The sequence below is a fragment of the Callospermophilus lateralis genome, chromosome X (assembly GCF_048772815.1).
Source record: "Callospermophilus lateralis isolate mCalLat2 chromosome X, mCalLat2.hap1, whole genome shotgun sequence".
NCBI lineage: Eukaryota > Metazoa > Chordata > Mammalia > Rodentia > Sciuridae > Callospermophilus > Callospermophilus lateralis.
Genome location: NC_135325.1, coordinates 80,135,010 through 80,154,559, shown reverse-complemented (window position 1 = coordinate 80,154,559; position 19,550 = coordinate 80,135,010). Strand labels below are relative to the sequence as shown.

Sequence of the window (19,550 nt, the reverse complement as noted above, 5' to 3'; positions counted from 1 at the left end):
GCAATCTTCCAGCCTCTGCTTTCCAAGCTGCTGAGATTACAGGTGTGTGCCACTATGCCCAGAAGTATTTCTGTTTTGAATCCCATGATAAACCGATATGGTGGGGAAGACAGGTACATTTTTGCTTCAGTTTAAGATTCAATCCTGCTGAAATGACATCACTTGGAATAATTCATAAAGATATCAAAGCTGGTATTTGCTTTAAAATTGAGTGCCTGAACAATAATTTTTTTTTTTTACCTCTAGACTATCCTAGTGCAGTGTCATTTTTTTTTCAGTGATTTCCTTAGAGGTTCAAGTATAGAGGTGTCAGAAATAATTCTGATCAGGAACCATGGGATGCCAGACATAGGCATGGAATTCATATTCTTCTCTCAAGTTTCCACTGCTGCCTCTCATGTGTACCATACTACACTCAGTAGGACTCCCATGGAGGCAAAACTGCCATATTTTTTCTGACTATCCATCATACTTGGATTCCCACCCAATACAGTTTGGTTTGATAGCATGGAGAAAGCACTGATAATTTTTCCTGGAGGACCTCAGCCCAAAAGGGCTATATAGAGACACTATGCTGTAATAGGGAGGAAAAATGGCCAGCACAGACCATGGACTTCTCAAACACGGAGAATTATTTCCTTTAAACATTTGTTGCTTTTTTCCTCAGACTGATGCCATATGTGGATATGGGATTATTATAAAAGTCAAAAAGTCAGATGGCCAAGAATATATCTAGATTATCCAGGTCTCCTGAACCCTCTTCATTTGTATCTGTCTTAATTTTAGAATCATTCTCTTGACCTGATCTAAGAATGGTACAGTTGTCACACTGATTCATTTTATTATGCATTCTTTGCACCTGAGGTTGTCATTATTTAGATAGTTTGTTACTAAGATTATCTTATCCATCAGATAACTAAGAATTACATTATTCATATTCTTTTTTAATGACTTAAGAGTTCTTTCTTGGAATTTCTTCAATCAAAAAAAAAAATAGTTGTAGTGCTTGTGTCTGTCTCAGTGGCTTCTGTGGAAATCTTGACTACTTTGGTTGGTGAATTCCCATTCTGCAGCAACTTGTACAAAATTTAGTGCCTCCTTTGCAACAGTGAGGCATGCAGATTGGATATGAAGGACATTCCTCCTGCTGTTAAGGAAAAGAATCAAGAGGGGCTGGCAACACTAATAGAAGAGTCTTTACAACTTGAATCCAAAGGAGAGTTGGTCAAGAAGTAATGACCTCAGTCATCAGAAAAGCAGATATGTAACTGCAGACATTTTTTATGACCTTTGCTTTACGAAGGAGCCATTTGAATGTATAACCCTTCCCCAATGCTATCTTTATTTTCTTTGTCACTAAGACAATCTCTACCATCTGAGTGACACATTGAAATCTCCATGCGATTCTGTTCATATTATAAGCCTAGGGAAATTTTGGAATCTTGACTGCCCATTTAACTTGATTGTGTTATATTTTTAATATGAGAGTTATCAAATTTGGTGTCTGATGAAGACACAGTAAATGAAAGAGAAGTTCCCACACCCTCACTGATGGGTTGCAGGCACTGAGATAGCTGCTAGAAAAGTTCTGAATCTCGGTGTTGCCAGAAGATCCCATGGGAGTGTACATGCCTACATTAGGGAGAATCTGATGTGAATCCATCTTTAGACTCCCAGAATTATAAGAAGAAATCAGGATACTCTGTAGGTGGGAGCCAAGACCAGGACTGCCATTTCAATGACTACTCATGTTGATCCCATCATTATTGTTCTAAGAAGAAGGTTACTGCATGCCTGACCCAGAGGTCCATGAAACTATGTTATTGGAAGACCCATACCAGTTTCTCTCATCTGTTTTATGATGCTGAGGTCTAACCATGAGGCCTGCTGATCTGCACCTGTAATGCTTGGTTTGGTGATTTTTTGTTTTTTTTTGTATTTTGTTTTGTTGTTGTTTGTGTAGTTACTGTATTTTCATCAACCAAGGAGAATCAATAAACTGAGGATTCTGCATGGCCATTAATATAAGCTTGAAAATGACATTTTGGGGACCATGACTGCCCATCATTAAAATAAAAAAAAAACCCTGACTACACCTTTGGATTATAACTTCAGAGTCAGGCATCATTGAGAATACCATCAAATTTATATCTGTATTAAAAATGTGTATCTATATTGATCTAGAAAGTTCATGTTTAGTAATAAGGCTCTCAGGATTTAATGGAAATGCTCTTTCTCCTTTAGTAATGTGATATGCCACACTGATCATACATGACCACATATATTTCCCTTCCTCCACCATAGCTTGTGACTGAGATCAGGAAAAACACTGCATTGTTTAATATTTATTGTACATTTCAGGACTGATATTCTTTCATTAATATATGGCAATTAAATATATGACATTTTCATCTCAAGTTATCACTTGCCTAGGATAGTCTATTAACTATAGATTTTAGTAAGTTTTTAAAGAAAATACTTTTAGTATTCTTCATGCAAGATATTGTAGATATAAGCAGGTCTTTTTCAGCTATTGTGAGACATTTTCTGACATAAATGCAATGCTTTTACCTTAATTCACCACAAACAGGAAACCATCCAATAACTAAAGGAAAAGCGGTCCTAAAGAGATTTATCAATAATTCCCTGTCCTGTAATAGATACATGAGTTTTCTGAACATCATCATTGGAAAAATCTTTTACTTGCTATTGTTTTTTTTTTACACAAATGTGTCCTTAAAAATCACAAATTTACTGGTTTGATATTGGAATTCTCAATATCACTTGTTGAGAGCCACAGCCGAAGGGGCCCCAGCAAACTTCCAGCTGCCAGCAAACTTCCAGCTGCCAGTTGATGATTGGCTCACAGCGGTCCCAGCAACTTCTAGCTGCCAACTGATTGGCTCCTCTATGGTGATGCTCACTGGGCTGTTTCCCCGCCCTTTCAGACCATGGAGCTGCTCACTGGGGAACTTTTTTTGGCTCTGCCCACGTGACCCAGCCAATCAGCCTCAAGAGCAGGAGGAGTAGGGGAGGTAGAGAGGCTTGTGGGAAGCTGGTGGTGGCAGTTGGGCTCTGAGGGTTTTTCCTGAGGAGCTGTTTTGTTTGGTGTGTGTGGTTCTAAAAATAAAGTTCATTTCTTTTGACAAGTGGCTCCTGAATTGTGCCCAGACAGACTGCGGCAATCACTAATATTTGCAGATAAGTGTTCAGCCAATTCTTCAATATATTTACTTTTAAGTTCTCTCCAACTTTTCACCAATGAATGTAATATACTACCTTGGAGCATCACATGGCAATTTGTGTTTTCTTTTCAGTGGCCATTGAATCCAAGACTTTTTTCTAATTCACTGATATTTAAAATTTTTTTTTTTAGTTTGTAGATGGACAAAATATCTTTATTTATTTTTATGTGGTGCTGAGAATTGAACCCTGTGCCTCATGTGTGCAAGGCATGTGCTCTACCACTGAGCTATAACCCCAGCCCCAATTCACTCATCTTAAATATAGATCAGCTACTGGCTGTCTAGTCAAATGATATTCAGGTAGTAGTTTGGTTTCAATATTCTGTGAGTCTACAGGTAGTAGTTTGGTTTTAATATTCTGTGAGTCTACTGTTCAGCAAGTATTTTGGTCTATCCTTAGCTATTTTCCCTGCATCTCAGCTTTAAATTGGAAATGAGCCATTCAGCCAGCAGTGGCTGCCACCCAACTTCACCATAGGGGACACATTTCCTTCACTGCCTCCTGGAATCTCATGACTGCTTTAAAGTTTAGTAATTTAAACTGCTTTAAAGTTTAATAATTTTACTCAGTTGGTAGAGTGCTTACTTTGTATGCACAAGGCCGTGGGTTCAATCCCCAGACAGACACACACACACACACACACACACACACACACACACACAAAGTATTTTACTGTGGTTTATTCTGAGTGTCTTAAGTATCTATTGTATTCCTTTTTTCCTTTTTTTGTCATTAAACATGTCTTATTTTATTTGTCACAATGAATTAAAAGATGTTTTTATTACTTGCATTTTCAAATAAGAAAACTGAAGCTAGGAAAAATTTAGATACATTTCAAATGTTATCCTATCGTTTATACAGATTTACAACTTGGTATTTGAATTGAATACTGTTATACAGTGTTTAACATTTGTTTACATAGTACTTGATTCAGAGTGTGGTTAACAGAGAGGGATGCTTTAGTTGCAACTGACAGAGAAGCCAACATAAATAAATGGTCTGAGATCAAATAGAATTTATTGACCAATGTAGCTGAGAAGTCTAGAGATAAGACTGGATTTAGGTAAGCCTTCATCTAGAAGTTCAAATAACGTCACGAGAGATCACTTTTTTTTGCCATATCTTGCTTCTATTTTCATAAGTACTATTGCATTCCAAAGTTCCACAGGGTGGTTCCTGGGACAGTGGATTAGACAAAGGTGAATAAAGGGAAATAGAGGGGATAGGAATAAGAAAAACAGTAGAATGAATCTGACATAACCTTCCTGTGTACACACATGAATACACCATAATGAACTTCACCATCATGTACATCCAACAAAAATGGGATCCTAATTTGAATAAGTCATACTCCAAGTCTGTATGTCAACATATATTCTACTATCATGTATAAATCTATAAAGAAAAAAATATTATATTTCTGTCTTGTAATCCTTTCTTTTAAATATTTGTTTTTTTGTTGTGGTTAGACACAACATCTTTATTTTGTTTATTTATTTTTATGTGGTGCTGAAGATGGAACCCAGGACTCCGCACATGCTAGGCAAGTGCTCTACTACTGAGCCACAACCCCAGCCCCTGTCTTAAAATCTTTTACACTTGAATGAGCACAACTCTGCATTCCCTAGTCACTCCTATGCTGTAGTAATCATCACTACTTTGAGTTCACATCTGATACTCAAATTATGTCATATTTTCTCATTGAATTTCAACACAGGTATGGAAATATTAGTCCTTCTAACATCTTACAGAAAGACTAAGTCATTACAAATATAATTTATATTTATCTTTACGTCTCAAGGTAGAAGTCAGAAATTAAGTAACTTTCCTTCAATGATGTGATATGGGAAAGAGCAGTAAAATTAAAACTAAAAATACCATAATATTTCCTGGTATTTTGAATAAAACTTTTTTCTTGTTAAGAATTCACTTGTTTTTTGTCAAATCTTAAATGGTTTTGAGAATTCCTACATAAATATCCAATCACTGTTATTGTCTACTTGATGTTTCCATAGATAATTGTGATCCTGAAACTTTTTTTGTCAGTCATATTACTAGCTTTCTTTTTTATTTAGAAATGTATTTAAATCAATAATTTTACTCTTAAATTTATAAAAAAGTTGTCAATATAAAATTCAATATTTTTTTTCTTTTATTATTCGATACAGTTCCTTTTCATCTATGTTAATACTTTTTTCATTGAGTTCAATTTTGTCTGAATGGTATTGATACAGAAGTTGCTTTTTAGTATTTGCTGGACATTTTTCCAAGATCTTAATGTAAAATATTTTTTTTTGTTCTTTTGTTCCAGTTATTTTTCTTTAGAAGCATATAGTTGGATTTTTGGTACAAAATGATCATTTTGTTTTTCATGTTTGTTATTACTAATATATTTGTTAATTTGCTTATATTCTTCTCCTTCCTTTCCTTTTTTTATTTTGTATTATCATGACAATTGCACAAATTCTGTTAGTTTGGAAGATAAAATTTGGATATATGTTACTTTCATTGTTTGCCTAAAATTTAAAATACATGTGGATAAATTTACATTTTTCTAATGTGTTGAGAATCTAAGAATTTTTTTCTCTTTTCTTTCTGAAACTAATCATTGCTTTAGTACATTTTTACCATCTATTTACACACTTTTCCAATCTTGCTAATTTGGTCATACTTGCAATTTTATTTGTTCTTGAACCAAATGGTTGCAATATACTTTAGCCATATCACTTTTCAACATTTTTTTTATTCTTTCCAGCGACTATTTGCTACATTTGATTTTCTTCAAATACATTCAATGTTTACTTTAATTAAAATTATCACATTGCTTAATTCTGAAGTGACTGAGAATTTCTGAAGTATATTTCCATTCTGGAATAACAGTTTAGTTAGTTATAGAAAGTTAGGTTAAGGTCTACTTTTTCCTTTTAATTTTTTGTTTCTGACTTTCCCATCAACTAAATTATATTTCCTGAATTTAATCTATTTAGTAGCTTCAAAGTTTATAGTTTATACTTGTCTTGATGCAGTGTTACTTCTATGAGTACATATGGATGGGCTTATTTATTTATTTATTTATTTTCATTTTGGTATTGGTGTAGCTCTTTTCATTGAAGGACTATCATGTTTTATTCCTATAAAATATTTCAATTTTTATATCTCCTGCTAATGTTTATGTTTTCTTCTTTCTGTTCTCCTACATTGGTTCTTCAGAGATTCTCTTCCAATTTTCTTAACACTTTTAACCCACTTAATTTTTTTTTTTTTTTTGTGTGTGTGTGTGTGTGAGAGAGAGAGAGAGAGAGAGAGAGAGAGAGAGAGAGAGAGAGAGAGAAAGTTTTCAGTATCATTTTCTCTTATATTATTACAATAGTTCTCTTTTCCAAGATTTTGGCTTTCTATTAAGAGTAACATAGATCTTTTTTTCTTAGTTTTGCTTATCAATTTATGTTTTATTGAATATATTTATTTCATTATTCTTTATGAATCTTCACATTTACTTTAAGATATTTATTTTGAAATATTTGTCTAACTGTAGTAGAAAACTATGTATCTAGAATATTTAAGGAATTCAAAAGTGTAATTCTAAGAAAAAGGAAATAAATCAATAAACAGACAAAATAAATCAAGGATATGTCTCAAAGGGAGAAATGAAAATGTTCAACAAATACATGAAAAAATGCTCAACTTCTCTAGCCATGAATAAAATGCAAATCAAAACTACACTAAGATATCATCTCACTCAAGTCAGAATGGCAATTATCAACAATACAATAATACAATCTAGTGAGGATGTGGGGGCAAAGTTACACTCATACATTTTTAGTGGGACCTCAAACTAATAGAACTATTCTGGAAAGCAGTATGAAGATGCCTCAAAAAACTAAGAATGGAAATATTTATTACCTAGCATTCCCACTTTTTGATATTTATCCAAAAGGACTAAAATCAGCACATATAGTGACACAGTAATTTCAGTGTTTATAGCAGCAAAATTCACAGTATCCAAATTATGAAATCAGCCCAGAGGCCTACCAATAGATCAATTGATCAAGAAAATGTGACATATATACATACATATCACACACACACACACACACACACACAGAATGGAATTTTAGTAACCCATAAATAATAATAAAATAATAGTTTTGTAAATAGATGTGAATAAAATGTGAATAGAAAACATCCTGCTAAATAAAATAGAGCAGACTTAGACGAATAAGTTTTTCTTACATGCAGAATCTAGAGCAAAATAAGGCAAAGAAAGTGAGGGAAGTTGGATATCAATGGTATAGAATATATCAGTGGACCAGAAGAAAGAAATTGAGGAATGGAGGAACAATTGGGAAACCAAAAGAATTATGGAATGAATTTAGCAAAATCACATTATATGCTTATATAAATATACCATAGAGCATTTCACCTTTATGTATATGTATGAAGTACCAATAAAAATAAATAAATGAGTAAAAAGAAGATGAGTAGAGAAAGGAGAAATAAAATAGGGAAGAGGGGAGGGAAGGGGGACAACGGATTGAAATTGAATTCAATGCATATATGACATTGTCAAAAATAACTATTACATATAATCATGATGCTTCAAAAAAAGAAATGTTTTTACAACTATAGTAGAAATTAATTTTGTCAAAAATATATTCATTTATCAATTATTTGTTTTGTTATTTATTTTCCTTGCTATTAGATATTTTAAAGAGTTTGGAAATTTTTACCTCTAATCTTATTTCAAGTATACAATATAACATGTTTAACAGAACAAGGCATATCATAAGTAGAGAAGTTATTTCTCCCAAGTTTGCATTTATGCACTCTCCATATTATTTTTAAATTATTTAAGTGGTAGAGAAATTTTTCCCTATTCTGACCTTTACCTTTTCTCTCCTTATATTAGCTTTTGCCACTGTTTTTACCACTGTTTTTTTAACAACTTGCTATAAAGTTTCTCTTATTCTTCCCTTTTTTCTCATTATTTTATTATTCCATAGAGCAAACTATGGGGTAACACTATTGCTATTTTGATGAACTTCTCTTATTTTTCATCTTTGAATGAATTATTTATTATGTCTTTATCTTAATGTTTCAACTCCTATCACAATGTTTAGTATACTTAATATCAAATGAATACATGTATATATTCTTCACTAGAATACAGGTGTCTTCATTTCCATTTATACACATTTTGGTCCATGGGCTAATTCATTTGTTATATAGTAATTAAGAATTTCTTCAGCCACTGTTTTTTAGCAGTGGAATATGTAACTGGGGTATTTTACACCTAGAGGATATTTCTTTAAACATTTCTGTCCTCTGTTAAATAAAATTATCTGAATTAATAATCATTAAATAAAATCTGTCAAAATAAAATAAATATCTAAGGGGATAAAAGTATTGCACTAATATTACTCTTTTACAGCTATGTAGATTTTGAAAAACTACAGAAAACTTGTACAATTCTAATTCTCTAAATTTTACAGAGAAATATAAACATCATGTGGACACATTGAATATTAGAATTGAACAGTATTTCAAACTTATGGTTTAGTTGCATGAATTTTTGGTTGTTTGTTTTCTTGTGCTGGGGATGAAACCTAAGGCCTTGTGCATGCAAAGAAAGTGTTATACTAATTGAGCTATATCCCCAGCCTAATTGAATGAAATTCTAATATCAATGGGGAAAATATCTGAGTTCTTGCATGTTATAATGTTGAAAAATCTGAATTAACTTTCACATAAATAAAATGTGTTATGAAAATATAAGTAATATAAATATATTAAACTGAAATGTATGTAATTAAAATTCTACATAAGCTACACTAATTGTTTAGCACTTAGACCAACAAATGATTTTCTCAGAATTTTTTCCTTATCATGGCATTGTTTGGAATTGTTGCCATATATTGATAATTGAAATCAATTTTAATTTTCATCAGTCCATTGTTCTAAAATTTTCTAGGATAAATCCTTTTAATGTATTCACTTTAGGTCAATATGTTCCACTATCATTTATGTGCCATTGTATACCAAATATTTCCTAGCAGTTTCTAAGCAGTATGTAACAAAATTATTTCCTTATTGTTTTCTCTTTTTGTATATATATTTTTTCTTTCCCATTGATGCAAGCTTTTAATATATATTTGCCATATAATATGATATTTTATTATTCCAACAATCTAATTATTAAGTATTGTCACTGACAATTTACTAATGACTAAGTTCAAGATTATCAAAATTAATTAAAATGCTCAAGATCAAACACCTATTTTTTGTAACAAATGCCATTCTTATTCTGCCTCCACAACTGATGTATTAAAAGTTTGTGTAACCCAAAGCTTAGTAATAATTTGAAAAAAAAAACTAACATATGTATAAGGTATTAAGACTAACCACTTGCACAGGAATCACTGGAAAATTGGAAACATAAAAAAGCCAAAATTATCAATCATACTAGGAGCTGTGGTACATGCGTGTAATCCCAACAGTTTGGAAGGGTGAGGCAGGAGGATTGCAAATTCAGTCAGCCTCAGCAATGGTGAGGCACTAAGCAACTCAGTGAGACTCTGTCTCTAACTAAAAATACAGAATAGGTCTTGGAACTTGGCTTAGTGGTTTAGTGCCCCTGAGTTCATTCCCTAGACAAAAAAAAAAAAAAAAAAAAAAAAAATCAGTCATAACTGTTTAAAATAATTTACTAACTATTCAGATCTTGGATGGCAAGGGAAAAAAGTGCCCATTTATTCCTGGCAGCTCAGTTTTATCTATAAAATAGAAACTCTGCAGAGATGCATGTAATTCCCAATGAGGAAACTCCAGTCACATCCTTGTGAGTTGGCATGGAATCACTGATGAGAGGGTCCACAATTTGAGAAGATGAGTTAGAAATATGAAGTCTGTTAGAAGCTAGTTCCTTTTTATCATCTTGTCTTATTCTGTTTTTTTTTTTTAATTGTTCCTTTTAGTTATATATGACAGTAGATTCTGTTTTGACATATTCATACAAACATGGACTAGATATTATTCTAATTAGAATATCAGTCTTGTGGATGTACACCACATTGGGATTGACTAGGTGTATTCATATATGTACACAGGAAATTTATGTCAGATTCATTCCACTTTCTTATTCTTATCCTCCCTCCCTACCCTTTATTCTCTTTTTTCTAATCCACTGAATTTCTACCCCCCCACACTTTGTTGCAGGTCAGAATCTACAGATCAGAGAGAACATTCAATATTTGATTTTGGGGGATTATCTTATTTCACTTAGCATGACAGTCTCTAGAGCAATCTATTTATCGGAAGATTACAAATTGGTGCAACCACTCTTGAAAGCAGTATGAAAATTCCTCAAAGAGCTAGGAATGGAATCACAATTTGACCCAATTATCTCACTCCTCTATACATAACCAAAGGATTTTAAATCAACATGCTATAGTGACTCAACAGCATCAATGTTAGCACAATTCATGATAGCTAAGTTATGGAACAAACTTAGGTGCCCATCAACAGATGAAGTGATAAAGAAAATGTGGTTTATGCACACAATAGAATATGATATTTGCTATTTTCAAAAGTATTGTGGTTTTTCATTATTTATCTCCAAATCTCCTGTAAGATAGTTTTTGGACCAACTTTAACTTGGAATATTTTTAGAAGGTGAATCTCAGAAGCACAGTTACTAAGCATTAGTCAAGTTAAAATAGTCCAGTGGATTGAAAACCTATGGAATAATTTTCCTAAAAAATCTCTTTGAAGAAATGTACAGTATCAAAATATATGCATCACATATTAATTAATTAATTAATTAATTAATTTTTATACAGGGGATTGAACCCAGGGGTGCTCAACCACTGAGGCCTTTTAAACCACATCTCCAGCCCTTTTTTTAAAATTTTACTTTGAGACATGGTCTCACTGAGTTTCTTATGGCCACAGTAAATTGCTGAGGCTAGCTTTGAAATTGTGAATCTCCAAACTTTTGGGATTACAGGCATGCACCACCATGCCCAGCTGCATACCAATTCTTAAAAATTATTTCTAAATCATAGATTTTATTTTAGGTGTAACCAAGTAAGTACATTAAAATAAGTATCTCTGCAATGATTGCAGATAAATGCTTGTATAGCATTGATATTTTCACAAAATTTAGCTTGTTTTGCTCAACCTTTACATCTATCTCTCTTCTTATAAAGCAGACTTTATTTCGTGGATAAAAATTTCATGAAATATAAGCCAACTACTTGTATTTATTATTAAAAGTAATAAACTATTGCAGTGTACCTAAATAGTCAATTTTTGACAGTTTACATTAATGTCATGAAAAGAATATATATAGAATAAAATCATGTTTGGAATGACAATCTCTAAAATTAAAAACTCATGGGAGACATAATCATTTTTCATTCTTCATAGGAGAATTTAATAAAAATCAGCTAAAAGAATTATGCATATTTTAAAATATATTATATATGAAGCAGATAGAAGGACATATATATATATATATTTTTTCTCCTACCTGTTTCCCTTGATTCTCTCTTTTCTTCTACTAACAGCCAATCTCTATTGTTCTCTTTTTAACTCTTCCTTCAATCTTTTTTCTTCTGTATTTTCTCCTCCTCCCTCACAATCATCACATCCTATGTCACTACTATTCTCTTCCTGTCCACCATCTGAAAAATGTAAACACTTTTGCAAACTTACTATTTTTATTATAGGCAATAACTGATCATATAATTTCTGTATATTGTGATAATTACCATAGTATATATCATAGTAGGAACTATTTGATTTAATGCTGTAAATTATTAGAATTTATTGTAATTAGTGTCCCCCTAAACAGTGAGGTACAGGAAAAATTCAGGTACACTATAAATCCACAGAGTAGAAAATCTACTGCCTCAGATTCATACTGTTAGACAGGCACACACAAATAACATGAAAAAGCAAAGGAAAATATTGCCCCAAGCAAACCAAAATATTCCATTAACAGAATTAAACAACAGCACATTTACAAAGTGTCAGAGAAGGAGTGTAGAAAGTACATAGTTAAACTGATCTGCAAAGTAAAGGATGATGAAAGAGAGCAAATACATGTAACAAAAGATCACTTCAATAAAGGGATAGAGAATCTGAATGAAATCAAACAAAAATCCTTAAAATGAAGGAGACAATAAACAAAATTAAAAACTCAATAGAAACCATCATCAACAGATTTGATCACTTGGAAGAGAGAACCTTAGGCAATAAGGACAAAATATATAATCTTGAAAATAGAGTGGACAATGGAGAGAAGATGTTAAGAAGCCATGAACATAATTTCCAAAAATTATGAGATAACATGAAATGACCAAATTTAAGATTTACCAGGATAGATGAAGGCATGGAGATACAACCCAAAGGAAGGCACAATATTTTTTGTGAAATGATACCATAAAATGTTCCAAATCTAAAGAATGAAATGGAAAATCAAATATGAGGGGGTTACAGGACTCTCAAATGTCCAAAATTACAAAATTGAAACTGACCCACATAAAGACACATTGTAATGAAAAGGCTGTGAGAGAAAAATCAGATTACAAATAATGGAAAACCAATATGGACCTTCAAAGCTATGAGGTCCTGGAATAACATATAACAAGCTCTGAATGAAAATGGATGCCAACCAAGAATCCTATATTCAGCAAGATAAAATTTTTAAAAATGAAATCTAGGGAAGGAACAGTCAATCAAAGAAGATATAAACTATCATATATGTTGTCATATGTGGTATATAATTGTATTATAACCTTAATATATTTTTAGCATCTGTAGGGGTATTTTGATAGCTCTCTTTCCTCTTATATTAATTTTTGTATTCTTGCTTTTTACTTGGTAAGATTTGTTTGATTTTTATCAAATGTTAGCTGTATTATTTCTTCTTTATTTTATAAATTTCTGCTCCTACTCTTATTTTTTCTTCCTACTACTGAATTTGAAAATCATTTGATAGTTATTTTTGCTTTTTTCTGATACAAGTACTTTAAGTTATCAGTGTTCATCTGAGTATTGTTTAATCCCAAAGATCCTGATATTTTAAGCTTTTGTTATCACTTAGTTAAAAAGCACTTTTAATTTATTTTTCCTGTTCCTTCTTCCTTGACCTTACATATATTTATGAGTGTGCCATTTAATTTTGAAATAGTTGACATGGGGATGGTGTTCTATGTCTTAAGATAATTGATTTCTAATGTAGTAAATCATGCAGGAAACACAGTATGAATAATTTCAAATTAAAAAATAATAATAATGTAAATGCTTTTATGTTGATTGTTTGGCGTGCATACATGTCAAAATTGATCAAATTGCATATTTCAAATATGTGCATTTTATTTTACTTCAAGTTTACCTCAATAAAGCTATGAAAAAAATTGATATTATATACTTAGAACTATGACTATATATTTTAAATTGAATAGAATATATGACATAAAGATGTAAACCTTCTTATATACATATTAAATAATATAAGAAATATATCTTAATGTGTCATATCAGGGAAATATAATTTATATTTAAATTGTATGTCTAGCCTAGTCCCACCACTCCATTATATTTTATAAGTAGATAACTTGTTTGATTTTACAGACTTGTGGACACAAAGGGATTTGTCTCAAAATGAATCATGCCTCGATTTTCACCCAAATGATGTTAATTGAAACTGGACTTTTGAGTTGTACTAACATGAGTTTGGGGGATATTGGGATAGATTCAATGAATTTTGTTTGTGAGAAGTTGTGAGTATTGTGGGATGAGGATTGGAATACTATAGTTTGAATGTTTAATTGTTGTTGTTTAAAACTCATGTTAACATTTAACTGCTTTTGTAGGGGATGTGACCTTTAAGAGTTGATTTTTTTCATGGATGCTCTGCCTGCATAAATGGATTGATGTTATTACCATGAGTGTATTCATTATAAAATAGCAATTTTAACCATCTTTTTACTCTATTCCTCATTCTGTACTTGCCATTCTGCCATATGATTATTTTTTCCATTTTTGTGATGCTGTAACAAGGTCCTGCCAGATATATGTTTCTTAATTTTGACCTTTCCAGACTCCAGTGCTGTAATAAATGACTCATTCTCGGGTATTGTTAAGGCAACATAAAATAGACTAAGACCTGGCATATTCAAAAAGTCTGTTCTAAAATAGAAAATTAAACCTTAACAAACTTCAGAAGGCAATATGTCACATTGGTTCATGCAACAAGTTCTCTATCATTTTTCTCCTATTATTTTAAATAGACCTACAATTCTGAATAAACACACAGCACATCCTTCCTTGAGTAAGAAAATGTTAGTCAATTTCTGTTGATACATGATAGAAGTGTTATCAAAAATATGTAAAGATGATTCATGAATAGAAACATAGTCAACATTAGAGCATCAGGTAGTGGTAGAAGAATTCCATACTAGTGTTGTGCATGTATTTTTATTGTCTTCATAAATACTTTTACAATAAAAGGAAAATTTATATTTAAACCCTACTAAATGGAATGATATTTTGCAACTCCAAGTTGATTAATATCAATAAAGAAACTATGATCCGTGTTATAGATAATAAACGTCTAGATTTCACATGATTATGATTTGTCTTTCTGGTCATTTAGTGAATGTTGGCATTTTTTTGCATAGGTTTGCTATAGCTGCCACTTAATGCTAAGCCAAAAATAAAATTACATCTATAATATAATATAAAATCATTTATTTATGTCTATGATCAAAATTAAAATATTTATAATTCTATGTAATATTTGTAACCTCAAAATATTTCAGCTCCTAATTACATATACAACTTTTCACATTTTCTTCCATAACTGATTGGGCAATATTCATTTTCAGATCATAATTAATATCTGTGTGTATAAGTGCATGTGTGTCAGAGACACAGAGAAGAGAAAAAGCATAGTCTGTATTCAATAATATGGTCATGTTTTAAAAAAGGATAAATTGAGGAAAGTAATTTTAGATTTCAAAATTGATTTAGGTAATATGAATGTAAATTAAGGATAAATGAATTAGTAAATTCATTGAAGGATTCAAGAATAAGTTAAAAATCAGTCGATCAGAGGTGTTTTGATGGAGGCAACACTTCTACTATTTAAAAGCAAAGAAATTGCTATCTGAAGAAGATGACCTTCAGGTGTAACAGGAAAGGCTCATCAAGAATAAGTTGATCAGAACAATACTCTTTAAAAATGTGCTTTCTCGGATGCATATTAGATATTTTGAACACAGCGTAAGTACTGGTTTGACAACTCATATGTCACTGATATACTGTGTGAATAGGTAATGTCAAAAGACAGTGAAACTTGGTTAATTGCACTTACTGTAGCCTTTATCTGTATGTAAAAATGACTAAGATCCAGGGGAGTTTTGATTACACTTAAAAGAAATCTCACTATGAAAACTTTGAAAGTGAATGTGTGAGCAATTCAAGAGACTGAATGATAGAAAGCATGAGAACTATGAAAACATGTTTGCTATGAACTGGAAGAGAATAACAAAGAAAAAGGCAGAATCTAGAATTTGATTCTCAGATCCCTTACTACTATGTGAAGAATTGTTCTCTAGCCAGCATCATTATCATACCATGTGAATTTATTAGAAATACAAAAATCTCAATTTTAATGACTAAATTTGTGAATCAGAATCTGTGTCTTAAAAATAGTTCCATGTAATACATTTGCTCATTAAAATCTGAGGAACACTACAAAAGACTTATAACTATTCTTACTTTTATTATTTTTTTTTTTTTGTAACAGGGACTAAACCTAGGGACATTTAACCACTCAGCCACATCCCCAGTCCTTTTAATTTTGTTTATTTTGAGACAGGGTCTCACTAAGTTGATGAAGCTGACTTTGAATTCACAATCCTCCTGCCCCAGAATTCCTAGCAGCTGGCATTACAAGTGTGTACCATTGTTCCTGGTTTATTCTTGAAAATTTGTGTTTAATATAATCATCATAAATGTGACCTCAGGATTAGGAGAGGTTTATTCATGATGTCAAAGGTTTGAAGAATAAATGGAATTAATTACAGTTAGCAGTTTGTCAATTATTGAAGGAGAAAACTGGTGCGTAAAAGTCAAATAAATGTTGAATATATTGTTTAATTCTTATTCAATCAACTCAATAATCTGAATATATATATATATATATATATATATATATATATATATATATATATATATATATATATATATATTGTATTTATGACTAGCTTTGATAAAAATGCAAGGGATTTGTAGAAATGTACAAAGCTTAATTAGGGGCCATTGATAATAAGTGGTCAATTGGAATAAAATTATATTCAATCAAGGAGAATTTTATTAAAATTTTTGTTGTTATAAACAAAAGACCCAACAAGAAAAATGCAGAGGAAGAAATTTTTTTTTGTCCCATGTTTTCAGAAGTTCAGTCCATGTTTGACTGGTTCCAGATCTCGGGCATAAGTGAGGCACAACATCATGGCTGAAAGGCATGATGAAAGAAAGCAGCTTAGGAAACCACAATCATGAAGCAGAGAAAGCTCTACTCACCAAGGGCAGAATATAATCCCCAAAAGCATACCTTCAGTGATGTACTACCTCTAGTCACAAATACCTACCTACAACTACAAATCAGTTAATCCACATCAGTGGATAAATCCACTGATTAGGTCACACATCTCATAATCTAATCATTTTACCTCTGAAAATTCTTACATTGTCCCATAGATGAGCTTTTTGGGGACACTTGATATCTATTTTTTGGGAGGTAGTACCAGCAATTGAACTCAGGGGAACTTGACCACTGAGCCACATTCCCAGCCCTGCTTTGTATTTTATTTAGAGACAGGGTCTCACTGAGTTGTATAGTGCCTCGCTTTTACTTAGGCTAGCTTCCTGTCTAAACCATACATTCCACCCCAGCCCCCAACCTTATGCCCGTATAAAAATTCAAAATCCATTTAATTCATTCCCAAAAGTCTTCATAGTCTTAACTGTTTCAGCATTACTCAAAAGTCCAGTGCAAAATCTCATTTGAGATTCAAATGAAACTTTTGGTTCTGAGAGTAAAGAACAAGAGCAAGCTATGTATCTCCTATTTATAATGGCACAAAATAAAAATTCCCATTCCAAAATGGAAAAATAGTAATATAGAAATAATAGATGGGAACAAAACAAGACTGAAATATGGGGAGGGGGCAAGATTTATAGCTTTATGTCCAGCACCTGATGTATAAGGCATTGTGACACATTCTCTCTCTCTCTCCTATATTTTTTTTTATTGGTGCATTATAATTGTGCACAAGGTTGAGATTTGGTCTTACATATTTATACATGCATAAAATATAACAATATAATTATGTCAATATCATTTTCCAGTACAATCCACTTCTCTTAAAGATTTGGGGAGCTAGAACAAATTACCTGGTACATAGTATATCATCACAGCTCTTCTCACAAAAACACAATGTATCACAATTGAAACAACTTTAAAATATAATTTTTGTAATATTGCCAAATTGTCTATTATGGATGGATGTTGAGGCTGGGAAACCTTGGTTGCCAGGTACTTTCAATTTTATGAGGTGTGGCTGTAGGTCAGTCACTTCACCTTTCTGCATATTTCAAAAACTACATCTGTAAAATGAGGTAATAACATATAGTAATAAGGACTAAATGAATTAACATTTCAATTAATTTAGAATTCTTTTTAAATTTTTAAAATTTATATATGACAGCAGAATGCATTACAATTCATATTACACATGTAGAGCACAGATTTTTCATATGTCTGGTTGTATACAAAGTATATTCACTTCGATTTGTGTCTTCATACATGTACTTTGGATAATGATGACTATCACATTCTACCATTATTTCTAACCCCATGCTCCCTCACCTCCACTCCCACCCATCTGCCCTATCTAAAGTTTGTCTAGTCCTCTCATGCTCCCCCTCCCCACCCCACTATGAATCACTCTCCGTATATAAGAGAAAACATTCAGCATTTGTTTTTTTGGGATTGGCTAAATTCATGTAGCATTATCTTCTCTAACTCCATCAATTTACCTGCAAATGCCATGATTTTATTCTCTTTTATTGCTGAGTAATATTCCATTGTGTATTTATGCCACATTTTTTTCTCCATTCATCTACTGAAGGGCATCTAGGTTGGTTCCACAGTTTAGCTACTGGGAATTGTGCTGCTATAAACATTGATGTGGCTCTGTCCATGCAGTATCCTTTTTTAGGTATTTTGTGTATAGACCAAGGAGAGAGATAGCTGGGTCAAATGATGGTTCCATTCCTAATTTGCCAAAGACTCTCCATACTGCTTTCCACATTGGCTGCACAAATTTGCTGTCCCACCAGCAGTGTATGAGTGTACCTTTTCCCCCACATCCTCACCAACACTATGTTGTTTGTATTCATAAGAGCTGCCATTCTGACTGGAGTGAGATGGTATCTAAGAGTAGTTTTGATTTGCATTTCTCTAATTGCTAGAGATGATGAGCATTTTTTCATGTATTTCCTGATTGATTGTACATCATCTTCTGAGAAGTGTCTGTTCAGGTCCTTGGCCCATTTATTGATTGGGTTATTTGTTTTGTTGGTGTTTAGCTTTTTGAGTTCTTAATATACCCTAGAGGTTAGTGCTCTATCTGATGTGTGAGGGGTAAAGATTTGCTCCCAAGGTGTAGACTCTATTCACCTCACAGATTATTTCTTTTGTTGAGAGGAAACATTTTAGTTTGAGTCCATCCCATTTATTGCTTCTTCTTCTTAATTCTTGTGCTATAGGATTCTTAATAAGGAAGTTGGGGCCCAATCCAACCTGATAGTGATTACGGCCAACTTTTTCATCTATTAGATGCAAGGACCTATTCCTAGGTCCTTGATCCATTTTGAGTTGAATTTTGTGCTTGGTGTGAGATTGGGGTTTAATTTCATTTTATTGCATATGGATTTCCAGTTTTCCCAGCACCATTTGTTGAAGAAGCTATCTTTTCTCCAATGCATGACTTTGGTGCCTTTGTTTAGTATAAGATAATTGAAATTTTATGGGTTAGTCTTTGTGTCTTCTATTCTGTACCATTGGTCTACCAGTCTGTTTCCATGCCACTTCCATGCTGTTTTTGTTACTATTGCTTTGTAGTATATTTTAAGCTCAGTATAGTGATGCCATTTGCTTCACTCTTCTTGCTAAAGATTGCTCTAGCTATTCTGGGTCTCTTATTTTTCCAGATGAATTTCATGAC

The 19,550-nt window shown here is 32.2% G+C and overlaps 1 pseudogene; it reads right to left on the bottom strand.

The window, feature by feature from the left end:
- Nucleotides 1-395: 395 nt before the first annotated feature.
- LOC143638613 (nuclear receptor coactivator 3-like) lies at nt 396-19,195 on the bottom strand (annotated as a pseudogene).
- Between the last annotated feature and the right edge of the window lie 355 nt (nt 19,196-19,550).